The 5,031-nt window shown below is 49.3% G+C and overlaps 1 pseudogene; it reads left to right on the top strand.

Annotated features, from left to right (window-relative positions):
* Positions 1 to 2,863: 2,863 nt before the first annotated feature.
* On the top strand, positions 2,864 to 4,561 carry LOC127194177 (60S ribosomal protein L9-like; annotated as a pseudogene).
* Positions 4,562 to 5,031: the final 470 nt, after the last annotated feature.

The raw sequence follows: 5,031 nt of genomic DNA, 5'->3' as shown, positions 1-5,031 counted from the left end.
GGTCCCTACACAAAACGGAATTCTGGGCCTAATCCCTCTGGCTCCTTCCACCACACCCTTCCATGCAACTCCCAGTGCTCCAGCTTCAAGTCCAGTTTCGAGCCCCAGTATCTGTCCTGATCCCTGCTAGGTGGAGTCTCTCAGAGGACATCTATGCTGGGCTGATATCCACTTATAAGTGCGTATATACCATGCATGCCTTTCTGGATCTGGGTCACCTCACTCAGGATGATCTTTTCCAGTTCCATCCATTTGCCTGCAAATTTCAAGATGTCCTTATTTTTAATAGCTGAATAGTATTCCATTGTGTAGATGTACCACCGCTTCTTTATCCATTCTTCCCTTGAGGGACGTTCCAGATTCTGGTTATTACAAATAAAGCTGCTAGGAACATAGTTGAGCAAACGAACCGGTCAAGAGCTCCACAGGGACTCCATCAAGGCTGGCGGATGTGGACACAGGGGAGCCTGCACAAACTCGTGCACCAACCAAGGACAACACATGAAGAGAAACGAGCCTCCCTGTTTAGATGTAGCCAATGGACAGCCAGCTCTCCATGTTGACGGGGGTGGGGGGCCATGGGGGGACTGCCACTGAAGCTCTGACATGCACTCTGGTGCCCATGATTTGATCCGCTGCCCCTTGGCAGTGCGGCCTTGCAGGGCACACAGAGGAAGGGGATGCAGGCTATCCTGATGAGACCTGATGGGCTGTGGCCGGATAGAGAGGGAGGAGGGCTCCCCCTGTTGGAACGCTCGGCCTGTCGGAGGGCTCCCCCTGTCGGAGGCCTGAGGGAGGGGCATGGAGCGGAAGGGGGAGGGATAGTGGAAACCGGAAATGGGAAGATAAGGGCAAAGGGGGCGTAATGTGAATAAATTTATAATAAATAAAAAACAGTTTAAAAAAGAAAGAATTATGGACCCATGGAGTCTGAAAAGGAGCTACCTCTTGGCGAATCCCATTAGACTGCACACTTGTCTTATGCCACTGAGGCCATTAAACAGTAAATACAAATGAAGGCCACGTCCACGACACACAGTGCAATGCTGAGCCGCTGGCATCAGGCCAGGAGATTGCACCGCCTGTTATTTGTCTTGGAGACTTACCTGTTGCACTCTGCCTGAATAGATCCTCGATCAGTTTCAATCCTAAGCCCCCTGTTTTTCAAACGTGGCAAGTTAAATCATTCGCTGAAAGGCGCGCATTTCTTCAAGCTTTGTGTCTTCCTTAAATATGGATCACTTTCTGGGGTCAGTTTTCACGGCAATTTATGACAAGCCGGCCTCTGGCTTCCCCTTACAGTAGCACAGGTCAGGTGGATAATTCTCCCGGCCTTGGCCATCAAAGCAGACCCACTGACAAGAACTGAATGCCGGGTAAGCATTCAGTTCTGTGATTTTCACCTGTCACGCTGATACACGGAGGAAGGCTAGCCAGCGGGAGAGCGTGACTCCCCCCCATAGCTTTAATTACTGTAGGCCCCAAAGATGAATGACTGTCCTTGGGGGAGTGACCACAAAGGACCAGGGTCATAGAGGGAAATGGCTTGAGCTGTCAGCTTCATCTGTGGCCCTGATAAGCTGCAGGGTGAGTTGAAAAGCAAGGCACTCAGCTTGGTCAGCAGCAGCCGAGGGCCGCCAGCATCAGCATTAAGCTAATGAGACAGAGACAAATTAAAGCCATTTTCGGGATCAACAGCTGTCCTTGGGCCTCTTGCTCATAACTGGCTTTCTGTTTTCTCAGGGCTACAACAGGTACAGATATGACAGGTGAGGGAAAAGCGGATCTGACTGGGGGACAGGGGTGGGGAGGAAAGCCCTGGGCAGGACAGGTGGCTCTGGAAGCTGCCTTCCTTTTCCCACGTGCTACAGGAAAGCTCAGGGACACACAAGCACACTCATAACAACAGGAAGGAGAATCGATTCAAATGAAAAGAAGCAGCCACCACCACCACCATCGGCACCACCTCCAGGAAATAATAGGTAGGAAACAAAGAAGGCAACACTTAAGAGTCACGTGATACAAGTAAGCCAAACAGCATAAGAAGCAGGGAAAGGCTGAATAGGAAAACACAAGTGAAAAACCAAATACCTGGCGCACGGAAACTGCAGAGACATAAGGGCTTCAGAGTGAATATGTAGAATTAGCTAAGAGCAGAGACACGCAGAAGACACTGCAAAACCCGAGGGGGGAAGAAACAGCAGACGGAAAGGGTAAATAATGCAGTGTAGAAAGTTAGAATCTTCTGAAATTTTTTAACCTACGGGCCACTCTGCTTGATTGGCTTGCCCTTCCATAGGTAGATGAACAGATCTTACCCAAGGATGGTGGGTCTGGGATGGGCGTGGTGAGAAGACTGACTGAGCCTGCAGGGAGTATGCAGATAGGAAGATGCTGCAGAGCTGCTGGGGACCCTGTGGGCCTTGGGGACCCAGAAGGGATGGAGAGTGAGTCCATTCCCCAGAAGTGACCGCTCTTGAAGGACACTCCCCAGCCTCCACTTCTCTCAGGGGACTGTTCTACGGAGGTTCCACAGATGCTCAAAGGGGCCCTCTGGGACTCGGCTCCAACTGCTCATGAGATCTGCTGACTGACTCCGTTTCTCACAATGTGTTTCCTTAGTTGCTCTCCTACGTGCAGGTCATATGCTTTGCTCTCATTCATCCTTCCTCACTGTCTTCCTGCCCTTCTAGCCCCTCTCACCGGCCCCTTTCTGAATCAAGCAAGTATAGGAAATCCTCGAACCCGGGTCTCTAGTGTTGGTGTCTTAGTTAGGGTTTCCTTTGCTGCCGAGAGGCACCGTGACCGCAGCAACACTTGATTGGGGTTGGTTTACCGTTCAGAGGTGTAGCCTACTATCATCATGGAGGGGAGCACGGCAGCGTGCCGGTAGGTGTGGTGCTGGGGAGGCAGCCAAGAGTTCTGTATCTGGATCAGCAGGCAAAAGAAGGATGCTTTGAGCATCTGAAACCTTCAAGCCCACATTCCCTCCAACAAGGTCACACCTTCTAATAATGCCACTCCTTTTATGGGCCTTTGGGGGCCATTTTCATTCAAACTGCCTCATTTGGTTATGCACATTATCCCTCTGTTGTGTGACACTATTCCTGGGGAGATGTGACCTGACATCTGCACCTGACCAAAGTAAAGATGTCACCAAAGTGCAACTTAGTGAACCAATGAGATTTTCTGGGACTTACTTACAGGAATGTGGGTAGGGGTTACTTACATGAGCAGAAATGACTCAGAGACAGCAGCATCTCCCATACCAGCCTGCACCAGCATGGGTAACCGCCCATGCAAGCTGGGACTTTGGAGGACACTACACAGCCTGCGTGCAGCTCAAAAGAATGGAGAATGTCCTTTCCTGGTGGCTCAGTTTGTCTGAGCCCCTTTCCAGGTAGCTCAGCTGGTCTCTGATTTTCTTCAAGCACTTGGTGACCTTGGCTTCCTATCAACTTAGCTGGTCTCTGCTTCTTCAATGTGGCTCTGCTAATCTAAAAGTGTCTCTCAGACACTCTCATACACTCTTTACTCCTGAGGAGGGAGGGACCTAGTGAATCTCTTCAGTTTTAGGAACTTCCTGAACCCATTGACTTGTTTACCTTTCTAACTTAGTGAACCTCCCTGAAGGATGGAATGTTTCACTTTCCCTTAGAACAGGATGTTGCTTCACCTCCCTTTAACATCCTGTAAAGCTGACATCCCTTAACCAGCTTCCCTCTCAGATGCAAGGTAGTAAACCGGTAAGAAACTACAATGCAGCAAACTCTTGTAGTAATGCCCATGTCAGTGCAGTTCCTCCATCTGCATGCACGATGCACACACTCCCCCTCCAAACAATGCACTTAATGAGCTTCCCTGAGGGAAGCCCCACTTCCTCAAACCCCATCCTGCATCTGGATACAAGTACAAACACTGGCATGCACATGATAAAAAATCAGATGCATTGTGGGAAGACACACGCACAGTAGAAAAAAAAAATGATCTGCTCTCCTTGTCCCATCTACTGCGAGAACAAAGACCAGTCTCAACAATCAGACTGTCGACATCCCAGAAAACGTTGACGTCGCTCTGAAGGGACACACAACCATTGTGAAGGAGCCCCAGGGGAGCTCTGCAGAGGGGCTTCAATCACGTCATTGCAGAGCTGAGTTCTTCTTGGAAAGAAAATGGAGCATGGGGTAGCAGGAAGGACCTGGCCACTGTCAGAATTATGTGCAGTCACAGTCAGAACATGACCAAGGGTGTTACACTGGGCTTCCATTACAAAATGACATCTTTGTGATGCTCACTTCCTCATCAGCATCGTTACTCAGGAGACTGTGTCTTGGGTTGAAATACGAAATTTCTTGGGTGAAAAATACATCCACAGGTTGTTGCTTGCTCTGCTTCTTAAGCGTAGGAGGATGAACTAACCCCCGGAGGAAATGATATTGAACTTGTTTCAAGTTCAGCGGCTCTGGTTCAGCAAGCCACAACAGTTAACAAGACTATGAGAAAATGTTTGGATGGTATCTATGTGTCTGAAAGGAGAACAGTGCAGCAGGCTGATGAGTGAGACCTAAGTTACCTGGCTCCAGAAACAAGATCCTGAGTTATAAGTGTGGTTTGGGGCGTCTTTGGGAACAATACATGACATATTGAAAAAACATGATCTAATCTATCAAGCAAAATAATTATATAAACTCTGTCCCTTAGTAACCAACCTTTTCTTCCCTTAGACCCCATCAAAAAGCATCTCAGGCTGTGGCTGGGGAGCCTACTGTCAATATTCAAGAGGTTAAGAACATAATCTGAGCCTGCTCAGAGGTCCAGCCACAATTAACAACACATCCTCCCCTGAAACAGTTCTGCTTCTGCTATCATATCATGAATTCTCAATCTCTGTCTGTCTGTCTGTCTGTCTCTCTCTCTCCGTCTTTCTCAGTCTCCCTGTCTCTCTGTCTGTCTGTCTGTCTGTCTGTCTGTCTGTCTCTCTCCCTCCCTCCCTCCCTCCCTCCCTCTCCCTGGCTCCCCCCTCCCCATCCT

The sequence above is a fragment of the Acomys russatus genome, chromosome 10, assembly GCF_903995435.1.
Source record: "Acomys russatus chromosome 10, mAcoRus1.1, whole genome shotgun sequence".
Classification (NCBI taxonomy): domain Eukaryota; kingdom Metazoa; phylum Chordata; class Mammalia; order Rodentia; family Muridae; genus Acomys; species Acomys russatus.
Note: the sequence above shows the minus strand (reverse complement) of the source record. Positions and strands in the feature narration are given on the sequence as shown.